Genomic DNA, 20,300 nt, shown 5'->3' on the forward strand with positions numbered 1-20,300 from the left:
TTAGTGCAAAAACTGACACATTGTGAGTGAAGCTTAAGTCAATAAATCAATCAATCAACATTTATTTATATAGCACATATTCATACAAAAAAATGTAGCTCAAAGTGCTTTACAAAATGAATAGAAAAATAGAAGACACAATAAAAAATAAACATAAGTCAACATTAATTAACATAGAATAAGAGTAAGGTCCGATGGCCAGGGTGGACAGAAAAAACAAAAAAAAAAAAAGTCAATACTTAATGTCTCAAAAGTGGACAAGGAAAGTAGCTACAGTAGATGGAATGTACTTCAGCTCACAAGTATATTGTATTATCTCCATGAATTGTGTTAGGGCCAAAGATATTTTCATACATAATTCAAATAAAATGCCCTACAATTTTATCAGAGGTCATGGATTGTCCTTTTTACTTCCAAAAAAGGAATTCAATAATTCTGAATGGGAACATGCATGAGCATAAGCCCACTTTAAAATCAATTTGTATAGAAAACGTAAAGTGGAGGACTTCAAAAGTGATCAATCATACATAAAATATATAATGGAGCTTTGGGACAATATTAGATAGTCTTAACATGAAATTTGTGACTCAAAAATTCCAAAGAAAGAAGATAAGATGGTTACAGTGATGTTAAATCAAGACTTCATAAATGTCAGCCTATTATTACATTTTTTCCAACACACCAGCTTGAAAACATATCAGTCTGAACACTTCTCAAATTTCAAGCACAGAGAGCAGTTTGAAACACTGATCTTGAGTAATTACATGAATCACTGAATGCCAAGATACCAATAGTGCTCAGGAGCCTGAAGGGAAAAGACCATACCACCTTCCCATATTCTGGTACAGATATCACCATTACATGAATTGTATTTAAGGTTTGACATGATAATGTATTACTAACTAAATAAACCAGTGTATTTGAGCTGTTTTAAGTTCTTTTATTACCTGGTTTAAGAAATGAGAAAGTAAAGTATAATGTAGTGTAATATTACAGTATAACATTTCCATATGCAGTTAAGGTGCTGGATAAGATTGTAACAGACAAAAGTTTACAATTTGAGACAACTTGAAGAGAAAAGGTTGATTATGCTATAGTAAGTTATTTTGCATGTGAAAGCTGTGAATGGTCTTTCAGAAATATTGGCCTGGGCATACAGCATATTTCTAGTCTTAACAATATATGTATACAGTATTAGGATATATGAAAGGAAATGTATGTTTCAGATATAATCTTAAAAATGTATTTTAGAACTATATATAAAATATTGAAAAATATATCCATGTATGTTATATATATATTTCATTTCGGTAAAGGCTTTTTCCTTTAGAGATAGTCTGGGCCTATCTCAGCACCATCTGACACAAAGCATGAGCTGACTCTAGTTGGGTTGTCTATCCATGACAAGAACCAGCACACACCAGTCCTCAGTGATACTGGGCCAAGGTAAAGAAGCCAGTTCAACAGTAAAAAAAAGTACAGAGAAAATAAACATATACATAAATTAAACAAATAGGCTTTACACAGACTGAGACCAACACTACTGATCTTCCCATGAATGTTCACAAACTTCAGTTATCATGCTTTAGGATCTGTTGACTGGTATAACAAGTGATCAGCAATAATGGATACAATGAGGCTATTAGAAATAAACTGGATACATTAGGATTAAAAGTCAAGACGGAGGTAAAAAGCTTAGGGGTGATTGTTGACTGTAATCTGAATTTTAAATTGCATATTAATCAGATCATTAGGACAGCATTTTTTCACTTAAGAAACATAAGTAAAGTTAGACCGCTTATATCACTGAAAGATGCTGAGAAATTAGTTCACGCGTTTGTTTTCAGTCGACTAGATTACTTTAACGCACTCCTCTCTGGACTACCCAAGAAAGACATAAATCGTTTGCAACTAGTGCAGAATGCAGCTGCTAGAATCCTAACTAGGAAAAGAAAATCAGAACACATCACACCAGTCTTAGCGTCACTACACTGGTTACCTGTGTCATTCAGAATTGACTTTAAAATTCTGCTTATGGTTTATAAAGCCTTAAATAATCTCGCCCCATCTTATATATCGGAATGTCTGACACCTTATATTCCAAATCGTAACCTCAGATCCTCAAATGAGTGTCTCCTTAGAATTCCAAGAACAAAACTTAAAAGAAGTGGTGAGGCGGCCTTCTGCTGTTATGCACCTAAAATCTGGAATAGCCTGCCAATAGGAATTCGCCAGGCTGATACAGTAGAGCAATTTAAAACACTGCTGAAAACACATTACTTTAACATGGCCTTTTTATAACTTCATTTTAATCTTAATTTAACTTAATCCTGATACTCTATATGTTCAATTTCCTCAAAATAACTATTCATGGTGGGCCTAAAATCGGTACTGACCCCTACTCTCTTTTTCCGGTTTCTTTGTGGTGGTGGCCTGCGCCACCTCCACGTACTCAAAGCTTCATGATGCTCCAACAATGATGGACGGATTAAAAGGCAGAAGTCTACGTGACCATCATCATCATCAAGCCCTTCCGTGAGAATCCTAAATCCAAAGAGGACTGTTTCATTTATGTTAGGTAGAATGCCCAGAGGGGACTGAGCAGTCTCATGGTCTGGAATCCCTACAGATTTTATTTTTTCTCCAGCCGTCAGGAGTTTTTTTGTTTTTTCTGTCCCCCCTGGCCATTGAACCTTACTCTTATTCGATGTTAATTAATGTTGATTTATTTTGTTTTATAATTGTGTCTTTCATTTTTCTATTCTTTAATATGTAAAGCACTTTGAGCTACTGTTTGTATGAAAATGTGCTATATAAATAAATGTTGTTGTTGTTGTTGTATAATGAGATTCTGAAAGCTGTTGTTATCTTTTGTGAACCTTAAACTCGGACACAGACAAATTCAGACGGCAAAAGTCCCAAAACACACATGATTTGTTTATTCTTCTTCTGCACAACACAACAAGAGTGCAAAAACCACCAATAATATAGCCATTTAGACTTTTTTTTCCCTCTCTTCTGCCGTCTCCAATTCCTCACTCGCAAGTTCCGTCCTCTTCCATCCGACTGCGGCTTCCTGAGTGGAGTGAGGCGGCCTCTTTTATACAGCACTCGGAAGTGCTCCAAGTGCTCCCCAATCAACATCCGGCAGCACTTCCGGGTTTGGTGGATGTGCTGCATTCCCAGACTCCGGAGCTGTCTCGGCATCCCCTGGCAGAGGCCACGTTCCCCCACAGGGTTGAGCTTCCAAGCCCCGTGGCCCCCATGCAATCCAGGGAGGCTGCCCTCTTGCTTTCCAGGGAAATCACTCCCCCTGGTCCTACCCTTCTCCCAGCATCCCAGTGGGGCAAGGTCCCCGGACATCTATCACACTTTGTATGTAAGTATCAGAAAACTACAAGTTTCTAATGTGAAGAGCCTCCTCAGAAGTGATGAGAATCAGTCAGCCATTCAGACATCCATTCCAGAAAAGAACAAGGAAGTACAGTAATTAAAATGAACAATAGTTGTAAATATGCTGAAAACATTCAGCTGTCACAGTTCACACCACAGCTGTGGAATTCTTTGCTCACATTCAATTTAATCAGAATTAGCAGTCCAGCATGGTTGATCAAATCAGTTAACACTTTATTACATTTTCGCTGGTCACAGGAGCCTATTCTCCAAAAAGAACACACATCTGAGGACAACGTTTGTAGCAAAACCTACCACAGCAAAGGCTACGCTCACAGGGATTCTTCATAGCAACAACAACAACATTTATTTATATAGTATGCTTTCATACAAATGATGTAGCTGAAAGTGTTTTACAAGATGAAGAAAAAAAAGAAAAAATATAAAAATAAAATTATACAATACTAATTAACAAAAAATAAAGTAAGGTCCGATGGCCAGGGAGGACAGAACAAACAAAAAAAACTCCAGAGGGCTGGAGAAAAAAAAAACAAAATTTGCAGGGGTTCCAAGGCCAGAAGACCATCCAGCCCCCACTGGGCATGGTACCTAACATAAATGATCTAAATCATTTATCCCCAATTCCACCAGTCCATGCACTTTAAAATGTTGGGTTGTTGGAGAGAAAGCAAAAGAAACTGAACACAAGTCTTAACACTGACATAAAATGATTCATTTGTACATTTTAATTAGCACAGCAACAGAAGAAACGGACACACACAGACACACACACACACGTAGACCACTGCAGCTACAGTATTTGGCTCCATGCATTTGAGAAGTGCTTCTGTCTGCTATGCTATCATTCTGTCACTTTCACTATTGCATCACTGTATGGTATGACAATGGCAAATAGAGTTTAGGTAACTATTGTGGTCTATTAATTGTTGCCTGAAGCAGTAGACTGGTCACAGAAGAAGTTTTAGGGTGCCAACCAGGTCACCCTTTTTAATATTTACACAGTCCGTAATCAAAACAGGCACTCGATGGAGTGTTCAGTAAAGCAAAATGAAAAGTACATTAGAAAATAATTAAATAAGAGGTGTAAGAAAACACAAAAACACATAAGAAGAGTTGGGGATCAACCCTGTATACTGTAACAAAAAGCAGTTTGAAAACATCGTTGGAGACAGGAGCCCAAAACAGAACTGAATAAACAGGGAAAAATGGCTGTCATATATAATTGTCCGGAAATGACATCAGAGGGAGGCCGCTCTTGAGGACTGAAACAGGAAGTGGTGTTAGATTGGCTTCTGAGGATCGGAATTAGTTTTACTTGGATGGTTCATCGGTTGTTCTGTGGGAAAAGAGGAGAAAAAGTTAGAGGACAGCAGGAATATGCATTTATTTAAGCCTGTAAACTGTCTCCTAATTGCACGTGTGTGGTAGAGGCTTCTTTGATCTTTTTCTCTGCTACTTCAATGTCAGGTAGGAGCTCCAGTCATCAGTTTGCTCTCTGACGAGTGAGATGCAGCTTGCCAAGAGCATCTCTCAAATATAGTGGAGGGACTGCAGGGGGCGGAGTCAATTTCTCCCTGTGGGAGGTTTCTCAGGGCTATGTGAAAAAAGGGAGATGTTACCATCAGAGGCCACACGCCCTCATGTCCCGGAGTGGTAGTGCTTACCTGAGATGAGCACGGGAGACAAACCTGAGACAGTTGTGGAGAAAGATTTGTTTCTTCTTGGAATAAAGCATGTAGAGGTTCTGAATGGGCAAACAGAATTTAGATTTAATTGCACACATGCACAAAAGCTGTCTCAGTTCAATGAAGTGTGCATCATAAGTCTGGCAATATCTTGTTTTATTGCAATTTTTTACCATAAGATTACCCCGCTCTGTATATTTTTCTCATCATTATCTGACTCCAACATTTCTGTGCTTTTGCCTAGTCACCAATATTTTCTAATGCCTAATAAACATTGGTAAGTTTCTAAATGGATGCAATTGACCCATTATTAGGCCACCTTTACCTTGACCCAAAGGACATATTGTCCACCTGACTGAAGGAGCATCCCCATCTTCTATTTACTTGTCACATTCCTTTCCTCTAACTTGTAAATTTTACCAATGTATTCCTGTTCTTAGAGAGCACAAATAATCTCCTAAAGGATTTGATTACCTTTCTTCCATTATCATATGACCTAAGAAATATATTGTTGCTTTCTGGCCACAGGAGTGTCCATCTCTTATTTACTTGCCTAATTCCAAAACCTCGGTTTCTGTAACTAGTGGTGGCCTTCCAGATTACTTTAGAGAAAAGGTAAGGGATTTAGCATTTAATTTGTAACTCTTACACTGCCTAAGGCTATTAGTTACACTCTCTACATGCTGAAGCTACCTTTTGCAATATATGATTTAACTTTTTTGAACTAAAGCTTTAATTATGTATAGTTTTAACTTCTATGAGACTTGCATGCATGACAGGATATATTCTGCATTAAAACACTGCAGCTATATTCTGGCATGTCATAGACAGCAATGTTGATTAAGTTATTAGGCAGACGCTGCAGGCAGGTAGCAGGCAGGTAGCAGGCAGAGCGGCGAAAAGCGCAGAACAGCACCTCCCGAAACGGAAGTGGCAGAAAATAGATTGCATCGGTAGTGGTTTAGAAAATGAATGGAAAACGTTTTAGAGAGTTTTAGCTGAAGAATATCCATACAAAAAAATATCCAAACACCCCTCTCCTTCCTGTGCAGAAAGCAGCAAGCAGCAGGCGCACCTCGCAAATGGAGGCGCCCTTACTCCCCGCAAATGGGCAATAGAAAACAGATCGGTGCCCATGCAATCCCAAAAATGCGCTGGCATCATGTTGGGGCAGCATAGGCGCGTGCAAAAAAAATGTTTTTTTTGCCAATGCTCAAGATGCCGCCCCCACCACGATGCCGCCCTGGGCAACGGCCCATGTCGCCCATATCAAAAAATCGCCACTGGCTATAACAGTACTTTTCAAGGAACCAACTAAAATAAAAAGTATACATTTCCTAATGGAAAAAAAAGATTGCATTTTATTGAAATACTAGCAAAATACCTTCGCAGCGGCGAAGTACTGCATTAAAATTTTTATTAAGAAGAAAATTAAACCTTTTTAAACTGAGGGAAAATATGCCAATAATTATTTGTTTTGGATCTTTTGTGTGCCACGTTGTCAGTTCGGCCCTCCGGTTGTAACATGACCAAGCTGTGCGCTGAGCTTACTCTTGAGCATGCAAGTACAGTTGGCCATGTGAACAGTAATCTTGTCTCAAATCTCATAGCTTGGATTGCTGCTGTCATAATCGGTTTGAGTTTCATGGTTTGTTTCAATTACGACAGTATTTACAGGATTAGTTGTGTTGAAGTGACATTTGGCATCTGTGAAGCGTGAGCACACAACCAGTTTCATCGATAAAATCACATCCAGCTTTTGAGAGTTTAAACATTCATAAACATCAAAGTGTCCACTACTGAAATCGTCACCTGTGAATCTAAGATGTTTAAGAGGCATTGGCGGTTGTAGAAAGGTGTAAAATATTTGGCTATTTCGGTACACTTGAAAGCGACAACCGAAAAATTCAGCGGCAGCCATCAACTCACATGCAGAACCATAGGTGAAGGGCTTAAGCATTTCACTCTTCTAGTGCTCCTGTGTAGTATAATTATCTCCTCTACCATCATCAGTCCACACCTTGAACCTGTCCCAGTCATTCAATACATAAGACACAATGTTCCTCCGGATATCAAGAGTGAGCCTGATATGGCCGTGCAATATGTAACAAAGAGAATGGAAAAGGTAGGTCGTATCTCCGGGCATGGAAATCACTCGGTAAGTGACAGTTCTTTGATCGATAGAATGTCTTGATGATGGGCCCATAAGTAACAAAGACTGTTGAAAAGTTCAATATGGCGGCCGACAGTGGCATCATACCACCGAAATAAGTACATACATTGGTTTCAGTTAGTGCAAGGAAGCCACCTACCAAATTTCGAGAAGATGGGGCCATAAATAAGAAATTTCAACATGGCGGACGTTGTTGACCGTTATGACCATTACGCGTAGAATTTCAAAATTAAACCTGCTTATCTTTTGTAAGTAAGCTGTAAGGAATGAGCTTTGCAAATTTCAGCCTTCTACCTATACGGGAAGTTGGAGAATTAGTGATGTTTGAAAATTCAATATGGCGGCTGACAGTGGCATCATACCACCGAAATAAGTACGTACATTGGTTTCGGTTAGCTAAGGGAAGCCACCTACCAAATTTCGTGAAGATGGGGCCATAAATAAGAAAGTTCAACATGGCAGACGTTGTCGACCGTTATCGACCATTATGACCGTTATGACCGTTATGACCGTTACGTGTAGAACTTCGAAATGAAACCTGCCTAACTTTTGTAAGTAAGCTGTAAGGAATGAGCCTGCCAAATTTCAGCCTTCTACCTACACGGGAACTTGGAGAATTAGTGATAAGTGAGTGAGTGAGTGAGTGAGTGAGTGAGTCAGTGAGTCAGTGAGGGCTTTGCCTTTTATTAGTATAGATTTGACTGGATAATTGCTGTCATCCAGAAAAAGAGTGTGACACTTGTTTGTGTTAATATTTTTGTATTTAAGTATGTGATATTACTAATATATAGCTAGTGTACTTACATATATCATTTATTTTATTTCACAGAACAAGAAATGTATTCATGTTAAAACCTGGAAACCAGTTAGTGAAATTCCAATAAATGCTGAATATTTTTATTACATTTGATTAAAAAAAAAACAGAATCCTTAATTGTAAAATAAAACACAAAACAGTTACAGCACACAAATGTTGTCCCACATTTTGTATTATTTTCAGTGTCATTTGTATACATACGTTAACTTCAGCGTCTATAATTAGATGTTTAATGTTAATTATTTTTCTTGTTTAGAGCAGGGATTCTTAAACTATGGGTCACAACCCAAAATTAGAGGCTGCAGGTGTTGGGTCACAAGGCACTGCTGTAACCCCCCACTTTGACGATCATCCCTGAATATCCCTGATCATCAGGGCAATTAACAAGAAATGGATCTTGAAGACACTAAGAAGGACATGAGTGGGTCATTGGGATAAAAAAAAATAAGAAAAACTTTAGAGAATTGGTTAAATTGATTAATCCATTAGATGTTTTTGTTTCTGCATCATCAGATGAATAATATTTGTACAATGAATGATATACATCTTAATCAAGTACACATGACTTTACATATATGATATATAATGGAATATCGAATACTGAAGATATTTGTGAGCACAATTAAAATAGAGTTGGGTAGCTGTGAGACAGAGCAGAACCTTTGAAATCCACACTTAAAACACCAACAGTATCCTGATATATGCATCTGTTTTAAAGAAGACTTTTAATGATTTATTACTATTAGCAGCCTTCAGCTTGATCCCGAGCCATGGTGACTTGATGGATGAATGATCTGTTGGAAAATCGATCATGTGCAAGTCTAGATAGGTCCACCAGGATCTTCTCCGCCGTAATTGTGATTGTGTCAAGCCATCGAGTTGTTGGTCTTCTTCACCTTGTTCCTTCTGTACTTCAGACCCTGATAATCTTCTCCAGTGATCGCTCTCTTTGTATAATATGTACAAGTCCTAGCTCGGTGATCCTTGATACGAGTGACATGTCCAACTTGATTTGTTCCAAAATCAATTTGTTCGTTCTTCTGGCCGTCCATGGTATCGATAACATCCTTCTCCAGCACCACATTTCGAAGGTGTCAATTCTTCTTCTGTCTTGTTTTTTTTGTTGTCCAGGTTTCACATCTGTATGTTACCACAGAAAAGACCAAACTATGTATGAGCCGTGTCTTCGTCAATTGTGAAATGTTCCTTGATTTGAAGACCTTGTCCAGTGACTTCATTGTTGATTTGCCCATAGCTATTCTCCGTTTGACTTCCGGTGTAGGTTGAAGTCCTTTACAACTTCCAATTCATCACTGTCCATTTCAAATGTATCCAGCAGTAGTCAATATCTTTGTCTTATTAAGTAGCTGCTATTAATGAATCAAACAAAAAAAACTTATGGAATAGTCAAGCAAGTAAAAAATTGATTCAGTGTTAAATCACATGCACTACCAAGTTTCATGATTATACTAAGTATCAAGTCAATATTTTGTATGTGACAATGGAGACATCTATGAATAATACATTTTGTATAGTGTAAATCACCAGCGACAACCTTCAGCGACAACCTTCTCTGATCTCTATTTATGAATATACTACAGTGGTATAGCAAGCAGGGGAGGACCCCAATATTAGGGTCTCATGAACCTCTAAACCCTCCCACTGGAAACCATTTACCACAATGTTATTCACTTCCATAAGGGAAAGAGTGGCAAACTACCACTCTCTTGATTTCAAAGCTCAACTCTCATCACTTTGCCCACTGAAGTATGGCTCACCTAATGTACAGTACATTGAAAGCCAACATTCAATGGACAAAAACGATAAAGGAGTCAGAGAGCAATGTGGTGATCAACATGACAGTGGGCTCAAATCAATCAGATACTAAAAGGTTCTTTTCTTCAATACCAACCCAAAATTATGAAATCAATCATTCTCTCTTGATATGGAGACCAATATTTTAGTTTACAAAACTTTCGGCAATGAAAAGGTTCACAGAGTTGGCCTTATCTCTCTTATCTGTAACAACTCCTCCAAATACAAAACTGACCTCTAATGCATTGAAAAATAAAATTCTGTCAAAGTGTCTAAACAGTTTATTTTCACTTGAATTCACAACACTAAAACAAATCCTGGGGAATACCGGGGTACCTCAGGCAGATCATTAGTCAAAATTGCTTCAGAGAAGAAATTTACATACAGGCTTGAGGAAGTTCCCACAAGCTTATATGAATGAAATCTTGTTAAATGCATGTTTGCAATTCAAGAATGATTAATGTATGAAGGTTATAATTTGCCAGGAATGTTTACAGTTGTAAAAAAATCCCTTAGAATTACTCCACAGAAGATAGAATTCTGGCTTTATGCCAGATACATGAGCAAGATCATTTGAAATAGGTTGAAACCTGCACCACGTTAAAACCAAAACAAATATGGCCTGTGGCTGATCATTGTGCAAGAAAGTACAAAACATTGATTGGGGATAGATAGAATAAAACACTGTTTACATTTACACTTCTCATCTTAATGTTTGAGCAAGAAGTTTGACTTTATAAAGATTAGTAAAACACATTTTTATTGAGTGTCTGGATAGTTTTCTTTCAAAATAATGAAAGTTTGGGTAAAGTATGGAAAGTAGTTAGGGTCTTGGGCTTGCATCTTGGTACTGTCTGTGTAGAATTTGCATGTACTCACCATGAATATGTGGGTTTTCCACTGGGCCCACCTTGTTTACCAGTGATTTTTCTATTGGCCTGGTCTGAGTTACCCTGAAGTCATTCCTGAGTATTCCTGCAATGCTCTAGTATCACACAGCCTTTAGTTTTACCACATACAACACATACTATTGTTACATGTGTTGGTTACTGCCTTGCATGCAGTGCTGCCAAGAATGACTCTAGCTTCCTGCAAACCTAAATTTGAATTAAGGAAATAGAAAACTGTTTAAAGTTGTTATACTATTTCTCTATACATTTAGCATTCATTTGCTCAGAGGTTGATGTGCTTGCTGCTTCATGAGCAGCTCTTGCTTTCTCCAGTCTAACAGCCTGCCTCTTCTCCTCTTCCATTAGCATCTTTTCTTTTCATGTTAAAACTGTTTGTCAGTTTTTGTGTTGCAATTGCTTTACGTTTTTCTTAATTTTTCACTTAAGCTGGCATTTAAGTGTTCAATCTGCCTCAAGAATGATTTAAGATATAAAGAGATAGAGTAAGTAATGGTGAAGGGGGTAAAGAATGAGAACGGTGCCGGCGCACATGTGCCGCAAGGCCACTGCCAAGAGTTGATTCTACAATAAAATAAAATAAAAACAAAAAGAGTAATAAAAATCATCACCCCGAAAGCGGACAGTAGAGATCACGTAGTATATGTGTACCAAATTTCAGGTCAGTAGGTCAAATGGTTAGCGAGCTACAGATGAGTTAAAATCCTGGACAGACAAACGGACAGCCACGGTAGCATATCATATAAGAATAAAAATTGCCGATAGCCTTTGTGTTCAATTATTTTTGCTAAGCTTCGTATCCTGCCCAAAGAAACCTAATAATCTACTATTACATTTGATCTCTAGAAAACAATTTTGATTTTTTTTCATTGTTTTTGTTCAAACAATACACTTTGAGCTGATAGATTCATGCTAGTAGAAAAGACAGATAAGTGTACCAGTGGTGAAATTTATGTAAAAAACCCACTTAATATAGGTGTAAAGGTGTAAAAAACATATTTAATGACACTTACCTGCTTTAAACCAATTGTATACACGGGCAGGCAGGTTGTGTGTTTAAGGCTTTGGACTTCAAACCCTGAGGTTGTGGGTTCAAATCCCTCATCTGACACTGTGTGACCATTGACCCTCCTGTGCTCCTATTGAAAAAGCAAAAGAAATATAACCAATTGATATCTTAAAAGTTGTAAGTCACCTCGAATAAAGGTGTCAGTCGAATAAGTAAATGTACATCTAAAATACTAAGGGTTGTGTTAATCTGTTGCACGATTAATACAATGGCTATAACATTGTTTTTGGTCTTAATCAAATGCTTACTGGGCCTGGAACCTTGATCTAGTGAGTAATGGGGATCCATGTGCTTTCTTGTTTATAAATAAAATCATAATATTCTGTCTGTCTTTAGAATTTTTTTGCTTTGTTTTATATTATTTATCTATTTACCTCACTAATTTCAACCCATAGATCCTTGGCAATCACACAATAAGAAACCAGTTTTCAGATAAATTTTGGTCAAACTTAAAATATGGCTCTTTAAAAATGTAATTGGGGAGGGAGCTTGTAATCCAAAAACTGTACATCATAATTATGTTGCCTTGATCTTAATTAGATGTTTCATGTTTAATAAAGGTGAACAAATTTAAAATCCATGCTATAAGGTATATCAAAAAAATTCATTGGCTTGGAAAGGGCAGTTGTAATGTAGGGAACAAAAAAATGCATCTCTTGAACATGGCTAACTTAAAGAAACATGATTGTAACAAAAAAATAAAAAACTTGAAGGAACACAGAACCAACACTATGTTATCATACAAACACTTTTCAGTCAGTGGTAATAAGTCTGACATAATAGTTTGGCTTGGTTGTACTTATATTGAAAGCTGCATTCCATGTCAGCTATTCCAGGCATGTCAAACTCACTACCATTGGTGGTCTGCTTCGACTGCCATACATGCGTTTGTGGGCCGCACTGTAACAAATACTATTATACTATTATACAAAGTTACTATAGCATTCTTTACAATACTGAAAACTTTAAAAAATGTAACACTTAAAGTTTAAAGAAAAGCAATTTATTTCCATACACTCTCCGTACAATAGCGTACAATTAGAGTCTTAGCCTCTTAGCTAGGTCCTTATTTTATTATATTACAGTATATTCACTATATTATATTCATTGCTTATATAGGAGTCTTACAGTGTGAGATCCATTTCTTTTGTCCCGACACTTGGCTTCTCTTGTTAGTAACCAGTTCGTCAATATCAGGCTTGAAATCTTGTGCAGCTGCAACTTTTATGAGGGATGAAAGGTGCTCGACAGTAAGTCTTGAGCGATGTGGGGTTTTGGTAGCTTTCATTAACTATAACAATTGCTCACAATTGTAAGTGCTTTCAAACATAGACAATACTGTCAATGCCAACTTATGGATCTGCACATACAAGGGTGGCAGGTAAGCATACAAGCCTGGTACACCAACTTTGTTGTATTTTGCTATCAGAATAGAATCTGACTGCAGTTCAGTCAATTCCATTTTGATATTCTCAGGTGCATTCTCAACGTTGTAAGAGTATGGTGACCTGTTCGTGTGAACTGAAATCGTGAAAACGCTCACTGAATTCATTGCTCAGTAATTCAAGTTGGAAAGCAAATCCTCCAAAAATCAAATTTTACTTTACTAAGTTTACTTCAAAGTTTATATTGTAAAATAAGCCGATGTGCAAAAAGCCCCCTGACCTACACTAATTTTACAAACTCAGAATCACAAAAATATGTTAATAACTCACCAACTTTTCGCGTCCACTTCAGATCTTCAGCTGTAGTCTGCACTAACACTTTGTTACAATACTAGCACAAAATTACATAAAACTAGAGCAAAAAAAGTGAAAATATGTGAGCTATTACTACTCGTGATGGTTAGTTCTGCTCAGTGGCCAGTCTCAGCAGCCCAGCCAGTAGTGTAGCCTAGCAGGGGCGGCTCTAAGCTCATGGCAGCCCTGGGCAGAGAAAAAAATCAGTGGCCCCTTCCCCCACCAATGTCACTATGGTATCTTATGCACGGCGTATGGCCGCATCCATTGCAGACACTGCATAGCCACCTCTTGCTCATGACACGCTGCTATATGCGCTTGTCCGTAACTTGAAAACCAAGTGGCGGCCCATGATATTCTCATTACAGCAGAGCGTTATAATACTACATATAGCTTACTGCTGCAACTCTAGCGTCATTAGTAAATACAGAGTACTAATTAACAAGAAACACAATGTTTTTCGGCCGCATTGCCATCAGCTGTGTTGTTATTTTCTCTTTCTGTTTTATCTATACTAATAAAAGGCAAAGCCCTCACTGACTGACTGACTGACTGACTCACTCACTCACTCACTGACTCACTCACTCACTCACTCACTCACTCACTCATCACTAATTCTCTAACTGCCCGTGTAGGTAGAAGGCTGAAATTTGGCAGGCTTATTCCTTGCAGCTTACTTACAAAAGTTGGGCAGGTTTCATTTCGAAATTCTTCGCGTAATGGTCATAACTGGAACCTATTTTTTCGTCCATATACTATTATAGACGTCTGCTCAATGGCCGTGGGAGGCAGAGTTACGCCTCCCATGTAATTTAGTGCCTGCCCATATAAGGCTGTCCGTCAGCGGCAATCCAATAGAAACACTGCCGCTAAATATTCACGGTTGAAGGACTGTGCTTATGCAGAGGAAGATGAGATGGTCAGATGGTGTTTGGCACAAACTCAGTGAAACTGCGAGAGAAACTTTTAAGTGCCGGGTCTTAGCTAACATTAAATACAGCCGTCGACATCGCACGAGATGGCACCAGCACAGCTGGGAACCTTCGATGCATGTACACCGAGCGGCTCACATGAAATGACCAGTGCAGACAAAAAGCAACAGTTCCAAAGATCGCTGAACAAAAATCGAATTACACAATTGAGAAGGCAGCAAAAAAATATGAAGCGTCTGACACATACAAGCATATTCATAAGTGCAACTACTGCGGAAACAAAGCACACGGTGGAAAAAGTCAATGTCCCACTAAAGGAAGACGGTGTAAAAAAAAACCCATGCATGCAGTGTGTCACGTCTAAGATAAAGAGGAAGACGAGCTGTTTATTGATGCAGTAAGAAATGAATCGATGAATGAAACCTGTTTTCTTTACAACGATTGACAAACACGGAATGTAACTTGAACACAACACATCCTACAAATACGAACCTGATTGAAAGAAATAATGATAATCAAATCCTTGATGACAGTAACACTCATAACACTCACAAAACAATTACTGTATATTGACAATCATGTTACGTTATTTTTAAAATGTTCCCTTTTCTTTTTCATAACTTTTTTGACACACTACTTCTCCGCTGCGAAGCTCAGTATATATATATATATATATATATATATATATATATATATATATATATATATATATATATATATATATATATACATATATATATATATATATATATATATATATATATATATATATATATATATACCCCGATCTACATACTCTCAAATAGACAAACCACACGGCGTGGTGCAATGGAAGAGGCTTCCCCGCTAGCGCAGAGGTTCGATTCCCAAGAGGGGGTGCACTGACTATGTACGCCTGATGACCCCAAAATTAGGGGGGAACACGTGTTGTGTACTCTTTGCATTATTTCACAGTAAAACTATTTCAATATATATATACATACATATATATACACACACATGCATATATATCAGCGCTTCCCGATTCATTTTACCCTCGCATCCCCTTGGTTTGAGACGTATGAAAAAATATGCGGTTAACGCAGAAAGACAGATCACCAATTGAAGCTTTATGAATAATGCAAACTTTATTCGCCATCAATGATTGTTTTGGTAAAGCCATACTCAGTGTAATCATTAGATGAACGGTAAAAAAGTAAGAGCGAGGGGAGGGTAACTTATTGAGGCACGCAAGCAAAACCACAATAGCACGTGGGCTCGATGTACTGCAGTGCGCGTCAACTTGATCTGAATTGTGCGATCACATTCGAAAAAATATATCTTTTCAAGTTCTATTTAGTCGACACAAATATCTTTGTAAATATAAATTATAAATAAAATTTTATAAATTTTATAAATGTAAGGCGAATTTACTCTTTATATTTCTATGGTGAAGAAAAATTTATGCAATGATGCCTACATTTAACTTACATTCCTACCAAAGACATTTCTGTCGACTAAATAAAAATTCCTTCGATTTAAAATTTAAATAGAACTTGAACAGATACAATAGTTCATAATATCCAAGCAGACTTAGACGTAAGAGCGGCAGTCATCCGTTTTAACAAGCAGCATATTGCACTGATACGAAATAGCCTGCCCATTTAATTGTTTAGGAATGGATAAATAAATTAAGATTTTGTACAAATAATGTTTTTCATTTTTCTTCCTTGATGGATTCTGGCACCCCCAGCAACAGTTGCTCGCACCCCAAAGAGTGTATATATATATATATATATATTGTCACGCATGGGCGATTAGGAGGCCGCGGGCGGACCCGAAATAGCTTCGAAGGACGCTTGTCGGTAGGGAATGGCGGGGTACTAACCTTTCTGCTCTCTTTTCAGGAAAAAGACGCCCGCCACCATAACCTGACCGCACCACGTCCACTTCCGCCCTTCCTCCGCTATCTTCCCTGACGTCACGAATCCCGTCATCTCTCATGCCTCCTTCCCAGCATTCCTCCACTTCCGGCTCCTCCTATATAAAAATGCCGCGCTGTGAAGGCGTCGGCGCATAAGCAAAGTGTTTTGTTTATCTTTTGACCATATTGTAAAAAAGAGAAATTTAAGTTGTTACAGTATACGGGGCCGGAAACCCCAACCCTTTATGCTGTGTTGTCTTCTTTATTTCTACAGTGGCATAGCCGGCAGGATAACTGCACTGAAGAAGCGGAAATATGACTGAAAGGCAGGACCTCAACACCGTGCTGCAGGGCATGAATGCCCAGATCCAGTCCCTGCAGCAAGCACAGGCTACTACTAACCGGGAGCTGGAGGCCGCGAAGGCGAAACTTGCGGATGCCGAGAGGGTAAGTGCCGAACCGCCTCGTCCAAAACCTCCGTCCCTTGTACCGATGACGGAGGCGGACGACATCGAGTCCTACTTGGGGATCTTTGAGAGGACGGCCACCCGGAACGAGTGGCAGCGGTCCGAGTGGGCGTCCCTTCTGGCGCCTTCCTAAAGGGCCCGCGCAGCAAGCCTATTATGACCTCCCTGAGGAGGAGGCCGCGGACTATAAGCTCCTGAAACGGGAGATCCTGGCGCGCTACGGCATTACGCCGAGCCAGCAGGCGAGTGAATGGCGGGGCTGGCAGTTTGACCCCGAGAAGCCGGCCCGAGCACAGGCCTTCGACTTCTGGGGCAAAATGGGCCGGTGGCTACAGCCCGAGGGCCCTCAAGCCCGGAAGGTCGTTGAACAGGTGGCCTGTGAGGGCCTGGTCAACGCACTGCCCGGCCCCCTCGCCCAGCAGGTTCGGCGCCACCCCTATACGGACATGCCAGGACTCCTGGAAGTCCTGGAGCGCCAGCTCGCGGTCTTCCGAGCCGGGGGGGCAGAAAGGCAAGCTCGCGGGAACCGGCCGGGACGGGCGGCCACCCCGAGCCCTCTCGACGCTGCAGAAGCACCTCCCAGAGCCCGAAAAGCCGGCCTCTCCGCTGTTACAAGTGTGGGGAGACCGCCACCTGCTACCAACCTGCCCGCTGAACACCCCCATGGAGCCGATGGACTGCACCTGACCTCGGCGAAAGGTACTGTACTCCGCCGCACCCCTTGGCAAGTCCGAACACGGGAGTGGTGTTAGTAAACGGGCACTCGGTGGTGGCTCTCTTCGACTCCCGCAGCAACATAACCATTGTCGCCGTTATGTCTTACCGCGGCAGTGGCTAAACAAACATGTATGGGTCACTTGTGTACACGGAGAGACCAGGGCTTACCGTTCCGCAGCATGCTATCTTTCCTGGAGGGGGGATTTGTCCAAACTGATGGTCGCGGTGTTGCCCGAACCCCCCTTTCCAGTGATCCTGGGACAAGACTGGTCGCAAAGAAAAAGCGGTAAGCCACGCACCACTCCTGGGGCCTCACTGGGTCTGGCTATGGAGGGACAAGGCACCCTTCCCGGTCTCCACGCCATGCACTAGGCAAGCCAAAATGGCGCAGGCACAAGGGGGGTGGTTTCTCAGGCCACGCGCCTGAGCCGGGACCTCCCACCGGCGAAGGGACGAGCCAAGGAGCACATCCCCCCAGCCCTTCGTTAGATCCCCTGAGCGGCCTGGACCACCAGTTTCGCTCCACGCCTGCCTCATTTAAGAGGGAACAATGGAATGACGATTCCCTGCGCTTTGCCAGGAATGCGATTGTTCTGCCAGGCAGCTCACAAGCGGACGGTTCCATACCACGTGGCCCCTTCTTTGTCTTGGAAAATGATCTGTTGTATCGGGTGGCAACTCACGAGGGCGAGGTGCGGAAGCTGCTGCTAGTTCCGCGTACCTTCCGGCGGGAGGTATGCGAACTGGCTCACGCACACCTCTTAGGCGCCCACCTCGGGGCCGAAAACACTGGAGAGGATCAAGCTCCGGTTTTACTGGCCCGGGATCAACGAGGAGTTCCGGCGCTTCTGTCAGTCCTGTCCGGACTGCCAGATTCGCCAGATTCCTAGGAGGGACCGTGCTCCTCTCGTCCCGATACCCCTGATAGATGTTCCCTTTGACCGGATAGGGTCGACTTAGTAGGACCTCTGGAGCCCTCCAACCGTGGCCATAAGTATATATTGGTCATGGTTGATTATGCGACCGATACCCAGAGGCGGTTCCCCTGCGCCCGCTACCACCAAAAACATCGCACGGGAACTTGTCAACCTCTTCTCGCGAGTGGGTATCCCTAAAGAAGTCCTCACGGACCAGGGTACTCCCTTCACTTCAGATACGTTCAGGGAGGTTGCCAGATTACTGAGAATAAAGCACCTGAAGACGTCTGTCTACCACCCCCAAACAGACGGTCTGGTAGAACGTTTTAACCAGACGCTTAAACAGATGCTTCGCAAGGTAGTCAACGCTGATGGCAGGAATTGGGACCAACTCCTTCCCCCGTGCTTTTTGCCTACCGGGAGGTACCCCAGGCCTCTACGGGCTTCTCCCCTTTTGAACTGTTATATGGGCGACAACCCCGGGGACTGTTGGATATCCTAAAAGAAGGTTGGGAGGCCGAGGCCCTTCCCTCCTCTAATATATTGGAGTATGTAGCGCAACTGCGCGACAGGCTCACCAAAATCAGGCCTCTCCTCAAAGAACACTTGACTCGTGCGCAGGCAGCGCAGGCCCGGTGCTACAACCGCAACTCCGTCCTCCGGGAGTTCCACCCGGGGGATCGAGTGATGGTACTCGTTCCCACCTCCCACTCCAAATTACTAGCTCACTGGCTGGGGCCATACGAGGTTAAGGAAAGAAAGGGGCTCGTCGACTATTTAGTCAAGCAACCTAATCGTCGACCGAGCGAGAGGATCTATCATGTTAATTTGTTAAAGCCATGGAAGGAGCGGGAGGAGACTCCCGAAACACATAGATCCCTCTCCCTGTTCGCTAGCACGGTTGCCCTTAACCTCGGCGACGAGCTAACGCCCATACAACGGCAGGAGATTGCCCAGGCCATCTTCGCCATCCCGAGGTGGTGAGCGAGTCCCCAGGCCGGATTACGCTGATTGCCCACGATATAGTCACGGAACCCGGAGTAGTCGTCCGGGAGAGGCCATACAGACTCCGGAGGCAAAACGCGCCGAGGTGGAACTGGAGGTACAGCGGATGCTGGACTCGGACATCATCGAGGAAAGCCACAGCCCCTGGTCCAGTCCGATTGTCCTCGTTCCTAAGCCGGACGGGTCTTGGAGATTCTGTAACGACTTTAGACGTCTGAACCAGGTCTCCAAGTTCGATGCCTACCCTATGCCCCGCATTGACGACCTCCTCGAGCGGCTGGGTGCGGCTCGATATCTGACTACTCTTGATATGACAAAGGGTATTGGCAAATTCCCTTAACGGCATCTGCAAAGAAAAACTGCCTTTAGCACCCCTAGCGGACACTGGCAATACAAGGTCCTCCCATTTGGGCTGCACGGGCCCCTGCGACCTTTCAACGTCTGGTGGATAGAGTGCTGAAGCCCCACCAGTCCTATAGTGCCGCCTACCTGGATGACGTCGTCATCTATTCCGGCACCTGGGAGGAACATCTATTGCAGCTCTCGGCTGTCCTCGCGACGCTGGCTAAAGCCGGCCTCCGTATTAACCCCCGTAAATGTTTCTTTGGCTTGAAGGAGGCCAAGTATTTAGGCTACCTTGTGGGACGAGGACAGGTGAGACCCCAGTGTTCCAAAGTCAAAGACATCCTGGAATGGCCCCGTCCGAATACCAAGAGACAGGTGCAGGCTTTCTTGGGGC

The sequence above is a fragment of the Polypterus senegalus genome, chromosome 6 (genome assembly GCF_016835505.1).
Source record: "Polypterus senegalus isolate Bchr_013 chromosome 6, ASM1683550v1, whole genome shotgun sequence".
Classification (NCBI taxonomy): Eukaryota; Metazoa; Chordata; class Cladistia; order Polypteriformes; family Polypteridae; genus Polypterus; species Polypterus senegalus.